Source organism: Myxine glutinosa, chromosome 9 (genome assembly GCF_964187855.1).
Source record: "Myxine glutinosa chromosome 9, kmMyxGlut1.1, whole genome shotgun sequence".
Taxonomy (NCBI): Eukaryota; Metazoa; Chordata; class Myxini; order Myxiniformes; family Myxinidae; genus Myxine; species Myxine glutinosa.
This window is the reverse complement of record NC_136269.1, coordinates 91,025,706-91,042,072: the sequence shown is the minus strand read 5'-3', so window position 1 is coordinate 91,042,072 and position 16,367 is coordinate 91,025,706.

The window sequence follows — 16,367 nt, the reverse complement described above, 5'->3', positions numbered from 1 at the left end:
ACACGCCCTCGGCTCGTTAGCTCCGCCCCAGATGGAATCGGCCCGCCGCTTCTTATTGGGTGCGGGGGGTTACCGGGCTCCGCCCTTGACGAGGAGCTGACAGTCAGCCCCTTCGTGGTAACCCCGTCGGAGCACATGGGCAATGGCGGCTAACCAAGCCGGAGTGAGGACGCCCACTCCCCGCGCCGCCGCCGCGCCGCCCCCGCTGTGGTTGTAGTTGTTGTTGTTGTTGTAGTTCCATGAGGAAGAGATGCGGGGAGGTATTGGGAGGTCCTAAACTTGCTAACGGTGCCATACAATCACATTCTGGTGCAACGAAGAGTCAGAATTAATGGAAACGAGTCCTTAACTGACATAGACTAAGAATAACTAGCAAGATGTCCTATAGTTGTCTACGTGAGATGCGGTGAACCTGGGCACGACATTTAATGGGGGAAAAAGGGGAAGGTCGGTTCTACAGAGTGTTGTTTACAGACAATGGGACTAGGGAATGGGGGATTGGGGATAGTTGGGGAGTATTGGGGAAATAGGGGAATATTTACAAGCGGATATGGATGGAGGCCAAATCCCATATCCGCAACAATATATATATATTGTTACTGATCGCGGTTTAGATGTTACTTTGCCGAGCGACGGCTCCGCGACCGAACAGTTGTTCCCCGATTCACCCAGAACTTTGGCCGTATCGCACCGCAGCTGCCCAATCTGGAAAACTCTAAAACGACGAAATGCAAAGAGGAAAAGGAATAAAACGAGAAGACGGACAGAAGAGTAATTGGATTTATTGTACACACAAGCAAAAAGAAAGCAGTCACGTTTATTTACAACACATAAGACGCAGGTGACACAGTGCAAATACTAGCTTATACAGACTTAATTAACCCAGGGACAGAACAAACAAAACAAACTCACGTACACAAGAAGGGTGGAAAGGCAGGAGGTGGATGGCTGGAGGGAGAGGAAGGTCCAAGGGGGTCCTGCAGCACGATCGTTTAGCACAGCACAGCACAGCGTTTAGCAGCCGCCGTTCCTTCACGGCCTTGCTCAAAACCGCCGTCCAGGCCCCAAGTGGCTGTTGGGTGTTGTTGCTGCTGTGGCCTCCGCTGCTTTCCCAGGACTTGTCTGACTCGTCTGGTCCAAACCCTCAACTCTTTCTTGGTCCACTCACTCCTCACCACCGACTCCTCACCGCAACCAACGCAACCACTGACCACCACAACGCAACCACTGACGACCAAAAACCACCCAACTCCGCTTCTTGCGCGCGCGCCTTTATAGCGCCTCCGGCGATCAAGCCGCCGGCCTTCAGGACACGCCCATCGGTGTGCTCACCTCGGCCCTGGTTGGTCACGCGACCCTCTCGCTCTGCCCTTGATGACGACGGGCGGGCACGCCCCTCTTCCCCGACCCGAGCACATGTTCAATGGTGGTTTTGGAGGGGAGGTAATTCGCAATCGAGGCTTGGCAATGACGAAAGGGGATGTGAAAGGAAATGGAGATTTTGGGGATGGGAATGAAAGGGGATCTATTCTCTTTCACTGGTGCAATGGAGTACTTCAATTAATGGGAGACACAGCCTTACTCTAAAACACAGAATAAGAGATAACTATCAAACAGGGGTATTCTATTATTTGGCTGACATGTATGCTTGTGGACTAATTATGGGATGCCCTTTCACCTTTACACAGCTCCGGAGGCAGAGGGCGCAGAATAAACAATAATAATAATAATAATAATAAAGCACACAATCAAAAAAAATATACAGTCCTCATATCCGCAACAATATATATATATATATATATATATATATATATATATATATACACACACACACACACACACACACACACACACACACACACACACACACACACAGTCACGTGAAAAAGTAAGTACACACCACGTAAAGTTTTGACTTTTTCAACACATTTCAACATACAGCTATTTGATCTTCATTTCAACAATATTGATAGATAAAGGTGATATAATGTAACATATATCATGAAACATTTAGATTTTGTAGTCCATTGTATAATTTAAATAAACATAAATTCAAATTTTGCATGTGGAAAAAGTAAGTACACCCCTACATTTATCACTACTTCAAATACCTAAAATTAGAATCAGGTGCACCAGCTCAGGTGCAAATGATTAGAATATCATTAGAGAGGATCTTGGAGGAACCTGTCTTATTTAAACCTCAGACATTTCGTTTGGTTTGCTCTTTGTTGTTGAAGTGTGCGGCGTCACCATGCCGAGATCAAAAGAGCTCTGAGGCCTTCAGAAAAAGGTTATAGATGCCTACGAGTCTGGAAAGGGATTTAAAAAGATCTCCAAACAATTTGAAATCAATCATTCGACTGTCCGGAAGATCATCTACAGGTGGAGAAGATTCCAAACAACTGCCAACTTGTTCAGGCCAGGCCGCCCCAGCAAGTTCAGCCCAAGAGCTGACCGCAACATGCTGAAAGAAGTCTCTAAGAACCCCAGAATGTCATCACGGACCGACAGGTAGCTCTTGACACTGTTGATGTCAAAGTGCACGAGTCTACCATTAGAAAGAGGCTGCACAAATTTGATCTACATGGGAGGTGTGCCAGGAGGAAACTTTTGCTGTCCAGAAAGAACATCAGGGCAAGATTAAAGTTTGCCAATGAACACCGAGGCAAAGACCAGCACTTCTGGAACAATGTGCTCTGGACAGATGAGTCAAAGGTAGAGCTATTTGGCCACAGTACCAGAAGACATGTTTGGCGAAAACCAAAGACAGCATTTAACCACAAGAACCTGATACCAACTGTAAAGCATGGTGGTGGAAATATTATGGTTTGGGGCAGCTTTGCTGCATCAGGGCCTGGGCAGCTCACTCTCAGAGAATCCACTATGAATTCTTCATTGTACCAGAGGATGCTTGAGGATAATGTGAGACCATCTGTCGGAAAGTTGAAGCTCAACCGAAGGTGGACCTTGCAACTTGACAATGACCCTAAACATACCAGTAAATCCACAAAGGAATGGCTGAAAAGAAATAAATGGAGGGTTCTGGAATGGCCAAGTCAAATTCCGCATCTAAATCCCATCGAGATGTTGTGGGGGGATTTGAAACGAGATGTGCATGCATGATCCATGCAAGATGCATGCATGCTGTGCATGCTGTGCATGTGCATTCCCTTGTGTTGGGCTAGCGGCTAGGGTGCCAGCTTAGGATCCTAGGATCCTGGGTTCGAATCCCGGTCGATCGCTGAATTAACGCCAGTGGGGTTGACTCAGCCTGTTCATCCTTCCGAGGTCGTCTAATTGAGTACCAGTTCACTGGTAATACCCTGCTTGTCGTAACAGGCGACAAAAAGGGTTGGCGGCAGGAAGGGCATCCGGCCGTAAAACATTGCTTCAAAAAGGGGACCGAAAAACAACAACAACCACGGTCCCCGAAAAAGGCCAACCCCCGCTTGCGGGGAAAAATGGCCTCTAAAGGTTTTTTTTTTTGTGTGTGTGCATGCAAGAAACCCCTCAAGCATCGCACAGCTGAAAGAATTCTGCATGGAGGAGTGGGCAAAAATTTCTCCCAGTCGATGTCAGAGACTGGGAGACAGTTATAAGAAACGCTAACTTGAGGTTGTTTCTGCCAAAGGGGGCAATACCACCTATTAGAGCCAAGGGTGTACTTACTTTTTCCACATGCGAAATTTGCATTTATGTTTATTTAAATTATACAATGGACTACAAAATCTAAATGTTTCATGATATATATACAAACAGAAATTGGGCGCTACTTTTGACTCACCCTATATATATATATCTATATATATATATATATATATATATATATATATATATATATATATATATATATATATATATATATATATACTCAGAGGCAAAAGTTATTGTGACATGGAATTTTTTCATTGGTAATCTTGTGAATGAATTTTTGGATTTGAACCAGAGAAAGAGTGTGTTAAAATGGTCGAAGAAACGCAACCAAGCAGTTGTTGTTCGAATTGCATGAAATTTGCAAGAAGCATGACATATTCGAGAAAAATGGCCAGCAATGTTCACTTTAAAAGGCCAGGCAACCAGACGCTTATCATTTCCACTCAATGCAGTCTTAAGAAGTGCAGAAGTCAGAAAAACACCTCTATTCATCGTTTTGGAATAAGTTCGACATGCCACACCTCGGGGAAAATGACAGATGGAGAGCTATAGGTATGCTTCAGTCTGGTACCTCGCAGCGTGATGTTGCTCGTCGATTCAACGTCCATAGAAACACCATTTGGCACAGCTTCACCGAGCTGACGGTAGGACACGTGTCTACAGGTGCACAGGTGAACGTTACATCAGGCCATGTGTTCTGGAAGGGGATCGTTTTGGAGGTGGGGGCGTTATGATCTGGGGTGGGATAACAGCTGCAGCAAGAACGCCAATGATTCTGATTGAGGGGAACTTGAATGCTGTGAGGTACCGAGACGAGATTTTGCAAATGGCCGCTTTACCGTTTTTGCAACAGAACGGCCCTAGAGTGACGTTTCAACACGATAATGCCAGACCACACGTTGCTCGAGTTGTACAGCAGTATCTTAATCAGAACAATGTTAATGTGTTACCCTGGCCTGCAAGATCCCCTGATTTGTCACCCATTGAACACGTCTGGGATGAAATGGAGCGACGTTTATGACGTCATCCGAATCCTCCAAAAACGCTGCAGGAACTCCACCAAATCCTTCCTCGGATATGGAATGATCTTCCCAAGGACTTTCATCGACGTTTAGTGGCCTCAATGAGGCGAAGGTGCCAGGCCTGCATCAATGCACAAGGTGGACACACTCGCTACTGACTGTGTGAACTTGCTTGTGAACCCCCTCTTGTGTTGTGGCTCATTTGCATATGCCAGGTGCACTGTTCTTATGGACTGTTGATCGTTACCATACCTTGAAACATTTGTCTTTCCATGTAATAACATTTCATTCGCGGCAGTAAAAGTTTAACACTGATTCTGTTTGTTGTTTGTGTGTCACAATAACTTTTGCCTTTGAGTATATATATATATATTGTTGTGGTTTTGGAATAAAGGTCAATTCCCCCTCATAGGTAGACGTGCCACAACATGAAGCCTCGCAATAGTTCAGTTATTTCTTAGTGAATGTAAGTGTAGTCCTTTCCTGAGTTTAGTTTTGCGTTGAGTAGGCCAGTGAGCTTCGGTGTTCTTTTGGCGCTTTCCTTTGATGCTTTTGGTTTGACGCTGAAATGCCACGCAGCAGGCCTGAACAAATCTTCCAAGGCTGAGGGAAGGCACGGCAGGAGGAGTGGTCGGTAAGCACGAGCTGCCAATCAGGGCTCGAGGGGAGTGGCTAACCACGACGACCAGAGGCGGGGTTTGGAACATTCGAGTGAGACTCGGGCGGGGCCATATAACCCTGCTCCGAGCCCCCCCCCCCCCCAGGTCAGTTGAGAACGGGTGGGAGCAAGAACGAGACCGCAGTTCGGAGATCAGATGAGGCGCGCAGCCCACGAGTTGAGTAAGAGAAGTTCTCGGCCAGAGTCGTGTGCAAGTTACAGTTCCTTGTGAGAGGATTTACAGTTCCCCGTGAGAGTGAGTTGGGTTGAGCTAGAGAACGCGAGTGGAGCTGCAGGACTAACAAATTGAATTGCTGATTGTACAGGAACTTTCCCCGTGCCCTGGGCCCTGTGCTGTATTAATCGCGCACCCGAGAGGACGACCCGTGCCGGGCCACAGACGCGCGATTTCCTCCTGCCTGCCTTCTCCTGATACGTGCAGTGACCGCCAGAGGGCTACACCACGAGGGAGCTGTCCGGGAGCGACCGGCAGCAAGGCGCGTTTGGCGAGCAAACCTGCTCTTCTTCCATTTCCCCATGTCAGTGATTGGGCCCATTTGTCTGGTGAAGTTAAACTGGTTAAGCTTCTGCTCTGTGGCCCCTTTTCTTTTGCGAATCATTGTGCATTGTCTAAATAATAATAAATTGTGTTCTTCCTCTGATTTGACCGTTTTTGTCCCTTCCATCATTGGCTTCGCATAGTACGAATAGAACCGCTTGAATCGGGTTCCGTAGAAAGGTAACGGCACAAGTCACGTGATACGCATACCGATCGGGCGTAATCGATTAAGCGTGGCTTGTGCGAGGCTCGGTCCCCACTTTCGGGGCAGCGTGGGTCAAAGGTACATGCTACGTTGACCCGATACCCTTTTTACGCTTGCTCCGGAAGTGGCGATTCGGTCTCGTGGACCCAAAGACCCAGAGGGAAAAGGGGTTTGATCCCCCCTTTGTAACGGGGACGGGCTTCGGGAGATCCGCAACAATCTATATATATATACAGACTTGGCATTTAATATGGAATTTTTTTTTTCTTGACTTGTGTTTACTTTCTTAACTCAGTATATCAATCTGGTGAGTTTCTTTTACACTTTGGTGATTTATTTGTTAAAAGAACCATGTCACTGATTGTCGCAGCAAGAAGTCAACAACAGGATTATATCACAGGTGGCGTGGCAAAATGTACGGACAGGTGCATTTGATGATTGGCTTCACAGTCGGGTATATAAGGGTTGTTGCGTTCTGTATTAGTGGAAAACAACTGCTGCACATCTCCAAAAGTTATTGCCGCTTCCTCTGGAGATGGTCCGTCAACTCGACAATGCTGTTTGTCATGGAGTGGTGGCTTTACGAAATGACGGCATGAAACAGTGTGCTATTGCTCGGCAGTATGGCATCACTCAAGGTCAGGTGTCAAAGATCCTGAAACGAAATGCTCAGAGGGGTGTCCCTACTCCAATACCGAGGCCAGGATGTCCCCACAGAACCACAAGGAGGGATGATCGCCAGCTGCACCGGTTAGTCCGCAATGGCCGTACCAAGTCAGCTAATCGGCTTAGGGCTGAGTGGCAGCAACTGACAAATGTGCCTGTATCCAGAAGGCTAGTCAACCAACGACTGGTTCAAGCAGGCTATCGTGCCAAGCGTCCCCTGAGAAAGTCACGCCTGACCAGACAACACCACCAGCGCCGATTGCAGTGGGCCAGAGAGCACCGTCAATGGCAGCCAGGACACTGGAATCACGTAATCTTCAGTGACGAGTCTAGATTTCTGGTCTATCGTCAAGATGGCCACGTCCGAGTGCGCAGACAAGTGCATGAAGCCTACAACAAAGATTGTATAATGCCAAGAGTCCAAGCTGGAGGTTGTGGGGTGACCGTTTGGGCTGCTTTTCATGCAGGGGGGCAAAACTGACCTGGTTGTTCTGAATGGAAACCTGAACCAGTTCAAGTACAGGGCCATTCTGGAAGAAACATTGCTTCCATTTGCTCGTGCAGCCTTTTGAGGAAACTTTGTCTTCCAAGATGACAATGCACGGCCTCATCGTGCTCGCATGATCCAACACTTTCTTGCTGACCGTGGTGTAGAGCATATGGAGTGGTCTGCCATGTCCCCGGATAAAATCCGATAGAGAACTTGTGGGCAGAATTAACGCGTCAAATCGACCACTTGGACCAGCAGCCGACCTCTGTGCGTGAATTGCAGCAGGCTATTGTCACTGCATGGCAAGCGATTCTTGTCCAAACCTTGGCAAATCTCATGAACAGCATGCCTCAACGTGTACGTGCTCTCATGAATGCTCGCGTGGGTTACACGGAGTACTGAACTGTAATTTTACTGTCCGTAATCCCAGTCGTAATTTAACTTTTGTTTTTGTTAAAAAAAATTTTGGCTAATGTGCAAAATAAAGAGATACTTCTGGAAAACGTACAGAGGTTTAACACAGTACTGTCCATGAATTGAGTTCGATATCAGTTTACATCACTTTCAAGGATCAATTTATTTGTTTCGAAATGTCAAATGTGGTTTTTGTTTCTTTTAAAGGTCACATTAACAAAATCTAGAATAATTTCAACATAATTCCAATGAACTTTTGATTCTAAGACATCTTGAAAAGTAAGTTCACCCCCACAAAAAAAATATTCCATATTAAATGCCAAGTCTGTATATATTGGGATTTACGGTGCAGGACATGCATGATGTCTACTAAGCATAATGTAGGTGCTGATGAAATACCTGAGAGAAAGAGGCAAAGGAAAGTGATGTCACTTTAAGAGAAAGTGGATGTATTGGACAAGCTGAGCAGCGGAGTGAGTGCTTCTGCGATCGGACGTCATTATGGCGTTAACGAATCGACGATTCGTTACATTAAAAAAAAATGAAGCCAAAATCAGAGGAAGTGTTTGGGCCAGTGCTCCATCGAGTGCCAAAAGGTCGTTTGTGAGCCGTCGTGATCCCATCCTTGAAAAGATGGAAAAAGCTTTGTGTGTGGGTGGAGGATGAGACACAGAAAGGCATGTCCCTCAGTGGTGCTGTGGTGAGAGAGAAGGTGATGCGGTTATAGTTATACAAACACTACGTTGATTCTGAGCATGTGCAGAAGGGCACCTTCATTGCCAGTAAAGTCTGGTTTGAAAATTTTAAAAAGCGGATGGGCCTTCACAACGTTAAGAGAATAGGTGAGGCCGCATCTGCTGATCATGTGGCTGCCAGAGAGTACCAAGACAAGTTCAAGCGGATCATCGAGAAGAACAGTTACCTTCCAGAACAAGTCTTTAACCTCGACGAAACTGGCCTGTTTTGGAAGAAGATGCCGACTTGAACGTACATCTCCAAGAACGAAAGGACTGCTCCAGGCTTAAAGGTCGCGAAGGATCGTCTCACCCTTCTCCTCTGTTGTAATGCTTCAGGGGACTGCCAGATAAAACCTATGCTGATTTACCACTCCTGAAATCCTCGGGCCCTAAAAGGCAAGAGCAAGATGCATTTGCCCGTGTTTTGGAGGGCTAATCGGAGGGCATGGGTGACGAGGAACTTGTTCCTGGATTGGTTCAACAATTGTTTTGTTCATAAAGTTGAATGTTATCTAAAGTCCAAGAATCTGGCATTCAAGGTTCTCCTCGTCCTTGATAATGCCCCAGGTCATCCGATCGATCTTGATCTCGCCCATCCTAACATCGAGGTTGTGTATCTACCGCCGAATACCACCTCACTCCTGCAGCCACTCAACCAGGGAATCATCGTGACCTTCAAGAGCTACTATACATGCCGCACCTTCCGTGGTATCTTGGATGCGAGTGAGAAGGAGACCTTCATCTGCGTCAGCGATTGCTGGAAATCGTACAGCATCGCTGACTGCCTCGTCAACATCAAGGAGTCCCTGGACAAACTCAGGTCCACGACTCTGAATGGTTGCTGGAGGAAACTTTGGCCTGAAGCAGTTCACAATTTCCAGGGCTTTCCCATACAGCAGGACGAAATAAGGAACATCCTCGTATTAGCCCGTCAAATTAAAGAGGAAGGATTTGCCGACTTGGAGGAGGCAGACATCGTTGAAGTTCTCGGGTCTCACGATGCTGAGTTGACTGAGGAGGACCTTGAAGAGCTGGCGGGGGCCAGTTATCCCGAGGATGATGGAGATTCTGAGGGCATTGTGGAGAGACCTCAGCTGACAATCAGTGCTGTCAAGAAGGCCTCCAAATGGCAGATGACTTGGTCGACCATTTCTTTGAGGTCGACCATTTCATGGAGATGTGCTTGAAATTAAAGCGAGAGATGAACGCTGTCATGGCACCCTATAAGGAGGTGTATAATGACATGCAGACCAAGGCGAAGCAGACGAAGATCACCTCCTTCTTCACAAAGTCTGACGACCCTGACGACCCGACTTAACTTTGCGCATCTCGGTTTTGCCCATTGTGGGGTTTTTCAAGAACATAACTCCCGCGAATGGGGAGGGTCTGCTGTATATGTATATGTATGTAAAAGCGAAATGTCCGTTTGTTTGTTTGTGAACCTTCTCCTCTGAGCTCCCAAGGTTAATCGCCACAAATCTTTATAGTGTGGCGGACACAAAAGCCCACTGGCGTGGTGACATCATTCCACGCACCAAGTGGGCGGTGGCCACGCCCGAGGGGTAGGCGTGGCCTCATGATATACACCGGGCGACCAGCCCGGAGGAGTTCAGTGTTACAGTGTAGTCTTACAATAAAGACGTTTATATGTTACCGCTTGTCCGCTTCCTCCTTGCTCACAAGCAGCGCGCGTAACGCCGCGCTTTACTGGTGACCCTCGACGTTGGATCTGCCGGAGCGATCCTTCCACACGCGACGCCATCGCCATGGCCGCCTTCGTCAAACTTCCGGAATTTTGGGAGGCTCAGGCCGAAGTCTGGTTCGTCCAGGCCGAAGCCCAATTTCAGCTTCGGCACCTCACCGGCGATGACACGCGCTACTGCCACGTCGTCGCCTCCCTCGGGCCCGGCACGGCCGCTCGAGTTGTGTCCGTCCTTCGCCACCCACCGGACGGCCACAAGTACGAGGCACTCAAGCGGCTACTCCTAGCCACGTTCAGCCTCACGGACGACGCACGGGCCGACCGCCTCCTGGATCTCCCCGAGCTCGGTGAGACGCGCCCGTTGGTCCGAATGGACCATATGCTGTCACTGTTGGGCGACGAAGCCCCCGGTTCGCTATTCCGGGCGCTTTTCCGTCGCCAACTTCCAGCGCAGGTTCGCCTCGCGTTGGCCGGGACCGGGCTAACGGAACCCCGAGCATTGGCGGCCGAGGCGGACAAGTACTTCGCCGCTTCGGACACGCGGGCGAGCGTTGGCGTGGCCGTCACGGCCTTCGACGCTGATGTTCCACAGCATCATCTTCTACAGCACGCTGAAGTTCAGCAGCATGCTGATACGCACCTCGTGAACACCGCCACGCCCCGCCCACCGCCGCGGCGAAAACCGCCACCGCGGGGAAACCCGTCGACTCCACCGGCCTGGCGGAGCCAGCCGTGCTCCTCCAGCTCCACCACCTGGTGCTGGTTCCACGCCAAGTTCGGCCACGAAGCTCGGCGGTGTCATCCGCCGTGCTCCTTCAACGGGTCGGGAAATGCCCGGGCCGGCGCTCAATTGTGGCGATGAGCGCCGGCCGTTCGAGCAGCCTGCTGTTCATAACGGACACCTTCTCCGGGCGCCGTTACCTGTGCGACACGGGAGCACAGGTGAGTGTCATTCCCGCCGGCACGTCAGACAAGCACGCCGCGGGTGGGGGCCCCGCGCTGCTTGCCGCGAACGGGACGCTCATCCGTACGTACGGAAAACGCTGCCTCTCTCTGCGGTTTGGAGGGCAGGTTTTCCGATGGACGTTCGTCACCGCCGACGTGCCCATGGCACTGCTTGGTGCGGACTTCCTGTGCGCTAATGGGCTCCTGGTCGACGTCAAGCGCAGACGGCTTGTCCAGGCCGAGACGTTCAGCTCGCTCGCATGTGCGTTGCCCAGCTCAACGAGCGGCTTGCCAAGCGGCTTGCCGAACGATTCGGTTCCGGCCACGTTGGTCTGTACGCTTCCGGCAGCGGACGCATTCACCCGCCTCCTCGCCGGCTTCCCGGCCCTCACGCGGCCCACCTTCTCGGCGGGGGCCGTCAAGCACGGGGTGGCCCATCACATCCCCACCGTCGGGCCACCGGTCTACGCCCGGGCACGCCGCCTCGAGCCGACGAAGCTGGTGGTGGCAAAAGCGGGGTTCGCTACCCTGGAGCGACTCGGCATCGTTCGGCGCTCAGAGAGCGCTTGGGCGTCGCCGCTGCACATCGTGCCGAAGCCCGGCGGGGGATGGCGACCGTGCGGGGACTATCGCCGTCTCAATGACGCCACGACTCCCGACCGCTACCCCGTCCCCCACATTCAGGACTTTTCCGCCCGTTTGGCGGGCAGGTCCTTCTTCTCGAAGGTGGACCTCATACGCGGCTACCATCAGGTCCCTGTCAGGCCGGAGGACGTCCCGAAGACGGCGGTCATCACGCCATTCGGACTCTTCGAGTTCCTGCGCATGCCCTTCGGTCTGAAGAATGCGGCTCAGGCGTTCCAGCGACTGATGGACAGCGTCCTGCGCGACTTGGATTTTGTCTACGTCTACCTGGACGATATCCTCGTCGCCAGCGCGTCCCGCGAAGAGCACCTACGCCACCTCCGCACGCTCTTCGAACGCCTGGGCCAGCATGGCCTGATTGTGAACCCCGCAAAGTGCCAGTTCGGCGCCGCCACAATCGATTTTCTGGGGCACCGTGTCACCAGGCACGGAGCCGTCCCCCTGCCGGCCAAGGTGGAGGCGGTGAAGGGGTTTCCGCGCCCCCGCACGATCAGAGGGCTGCAGGAGTTCCTGGGCATGGTGAACTTTTACCATCGGTTCCTGCCCCGTATCGCCCAGCTCCTGCGCCCCCTGCACGAAGCTCTCCGAGGTAAGCCGGGCAAAGGCGACGTTACCTGGACCGAGCAGATGGACACGGCGTTCACGGGCGCGAAGCTCGCCTTGGCTAACGCCACCATGCTCGCGCACCCGGCGCCCGATGCACCGATCGCCCTCACCACCGATGCCTCGGACTACGCGGTGGGCGCGGTGCACGAGCAATGGGTGCGTGGAGCTTGGCAACCGCTGGCGTTCTTTAGCCGGCAGCTTTGCCCGCCCGAACGCCGCTACAGTACCTTCGACCGCGAGTTGCTCGGACTTCACTTGGCGGTCAGGCACTTCCGCCATCTGCTCGAGGGCCGGGCGTTCACTGCCTTCGTCGACCACAAGCCGCTGATCTTCGCGATGGGCAAGGTCACCGAGCCGTGGTCGGCCCGGCAGCAGCGTCACCTCTCGGCCGTGTCCGAGTACACGACGGACATCCAGCACGTCGCGGGGAAGGACAACCCGGTTGCGGATTGCCTTTCCCGGGCCGTCGCCCACGCAGTCCACCTCGGCATCGACTATGCCCGGATGGCAGCGGACCAGGCCGCTGACCCCGACGTCCAGGCCTTGCGGACCGCCGTCACAGGCCTCCGCGTCACCGAGGTGCCGTTCGACGGCGCGGGCGCGGCCCTCTTGTGCGACGTCTCCCTCGGGCGTCCTCGCCCCATTGTGCCCGCGGGCTGGCAGCGCCAGGTGTTTGACGCCATCCACGGCCTGTCCCACCCGGGCGCGAGGGCCTCCCAAAGGCTGATCGCCGACAAGTTCGTCTGGCATGGCCTCCGGAAGGCCGTCCGCGGCTGGGCCAGGACATGCCTCGCGTGCCAGCGCGCCAAAGTGCACCGGCACACCCAGGCCCCGTTGGCCCCGTTCACGGTGCCGGAACGCCGGTTTGACCACGTCCACGTGGACCTGGTGGGACCTCTGCCCCCCTCGCGGGGTTTCACCCACGTCCTCACCATGGTGGACCGCACCACCCGGTGGCCAGAGGCCGTGCCCTTGGCGTCGACAACGGCGGCCGATGTCGCGCAGGCTTTCATCGCCACCTGGGTCGCCCGGTTCGGCGCCCCCTCAGACATCTCATCCGACCGCGGCCCCCAGTTCACCTCGGAGCTCTGGGGGGCGGTTGCGCAGGGGCTCGGGGTCCGGCTGCACCGAACCACGGCCTACCACCCCCAGGCTAACGGCCTGTGTGAGCGATTTCACCGCTCATTGAAGGCCGCACTCCAGGCCACCCTCCGCGACGGCGGCTGGGTCGACAGGCTCCCCTGGGTCCTGCTGGGCCTCCGGACGGCGCCCAAGGAGGACCTGCGCGCATCCGCGGCGGAGTTGGTCTTCGGGCAACCGCTGCGGGTGCCGGGCGAGTTCCTCCCCGACTCCACGGCACCATGGTCCGCGGCACAGCAGCGCTCCGCTCTGCAAGAGACCGCCCAGAGGTTCGCCCCGGTGCCCACGGCATGCCACGGGCACCCACCGACGCACGTCGCCCCGGAGCTTCGCACGGCGGAGTACGTCTTCGTCCGCCACGATGCCCATCGGACACCACTGCGGCCCCCGTACGACGGGCCTTTCCGCGTGCTGGAGACCGGGGCGAAGCACTTCACCCTGGACATCGGCGGTACTCCTGACCGCGTTTCGGTAGACCGCCTCAAGCCGGCCCACCTCGATGTGGACCATCCACCGCCAGTGGCCCGACCCCCACGTCGGGGCCGCCCTCCTGCGGGCGGACCCCCGGCACCGCCCAGCCCCGCCGCCACGGCGCCCCCCGGTCCTGCACCCATCCCAGGGGCAGCCAGGGGCATCCCACCTGGTATCCCTGCACCCCGGACGCCGCCGATCGCCAGGGGGCGCTTCGGCCGGGTCATTCGTCTGCCCCACAAACTGGCCCTCCAGGTGCGCGGGAATTCTGGGGGGGCGCGTGTGGCGGACACAAAAGCCCACTGGCGTGGTGACATCATTCCACGCACCAAGTGGGCGGTGGCCACGCCCGAGGGGTAGGCGTGGCCTCATGATATACACCGGGCGACCAGCCCGGAGGAGTTCAGTGTTACAGTGTAGTCTTACAATAAAGACGTTTATATGTTACCGCTTGTCCGCTTCCTCCTTGCTCACAAGCAGCGCGCGTAACGCCGCGCTTTAATAGGATAACATCCCAAACCCTTTCACCACCCTGCACCTAAATAGGGGTTTAAAACAGTTATTTTCTCACAATTCAAAATTTATAGACATCTGAGCTGCCACCTGTCGCCATGATCTCCAAGGGTTGATCCACATATACAAAGCTTTATAAAAAGCCCAATTTTTTTTAAATCGGATTTCAACATGGATACCAATATAATTAGTGAGATTGTCACCTCCGATCATGAAATATGTTATCAGATGTGAAAAACAACTCTTAATTAAGGCGTTACCATGATCGGTAAGTTAGTCAAAGAAGGAGTCACGTGACCTCTGAAATCCACTAATTATTCAAAAACCGAAAATAGTACAAAGACAACCTATACAAAGATTTAAAGGGAATTTTACTGCTAATCTAACAACATAACTCTCAACGGTGAAAAAATAGTTTTTACAAAAAATGACCCACGTGACACTATCTACAAACCGCCACATGCCAACGGGTGAACCCTCCAACAATCACACCACAACAAGATGAGTTATTGTTTTGCTGTTTGTTTGTGATCATACTGCCTTGAGTTCCCAAGGTTAATCACAACGAAACTGTAGCCACGATGTACCTTAATAGGGGTTTATACTGTGATGAGGTCATTTGGCCTGTTATTGCTGAGTTGCACTCACGAGTGAATTTAATTACTAACCGAGGTAATTTCTTCACTACAGCTTCACTCCTTTACATCCTTTAGACTTTTTACACCCCTTAGCCTTACATCCCTTAGACTTAGACTCTTTACACCCCTTAGACCCAATGGAATGGAAAAGCAATGGGGCAGGAGTCTTTTGTCACCCCAACACCCCAAGGTGTTTTGGAGGGGAGGGGTGAGGCAGGAGTCTAGGAGGGGAGGGGCGAGGGGGCGTGTTTCACCCCAAGGTGTGTTTCCTTGGGGTGAAACCGTGTTTCCGTGTTTCACCCCAAATCACCCCAAGGTGTGTTTCCAATGGCAATGGAAAAGTGCCATTAGACACCTTTAGACCCCTTAAACCCGCTACACCTCTTGGACCATTACACCCTTTAGACCCCTTCATACCCATTTCGACCCTTTTGAGACATATACACCTTCTTCGACACCCTTTAGACCCCTTTAGACCCATTTGGCCCTTTAAACCCGTTAAACCCTTTAAGCCACTTAGACCCCTTTTGATCTTTTACATTCCTTAGATCCCTTAGACCCTTTGTACTCCTTTGATCCCTTTTGACCCTTTACACCCCTTATGGCGCTTTTCCACCGCGGTACCATACTGTACCGTACTGTAACCAAAATCCGTTTTTTCGTTTTTCCATTGCCAAGCGAACCGTACCGTACCTAAGTACCCGTGCTAAATTTTGTTCCTGCTATGGATAGGTACCAAGCGAGCCGATCCCGGACCTTTGGGTGGAGCTAGCAATACTGCAGACCATTGATTGGTCAATCACAATCGTCACAGAACCGCACACTATGTTCAGACCCAACCGCCATTTTGTAATACCACAATTCTGGAGAGAAGATAGTTAAAGCATCAGTGATACGAATCAGAAAAAATACATGGAAAACCTGGATAACTCCGCCTATTTTCACGGTTTTGTAGTGCGATGGAAAAACGACACAGGAATTACCGTGCCGTACCGAACCGTACTGTACAGTGTCGTACCGTACCATTCTGTGCAATGGAAAAGTGCCATTAGACACCTTTAGACCCCTTAAACCCGCTACACCTCTTGGACCATTACACCCTTTAGACCCCTTCATACCCATTTCGACCCTTTTGAGACATATACACCTTCTTCGACACTTTTAAGACCTATTGACCTTTTAAGACACTTTGGACAACTTAAGACCATTTGGACACTTTTGTCCCCTTTTGCTCTTTCATCCATCGACACCTTTGGACAAAATTTGTCCCTTTTAAGAGCCTTGATTCTTTAAATACTTTAG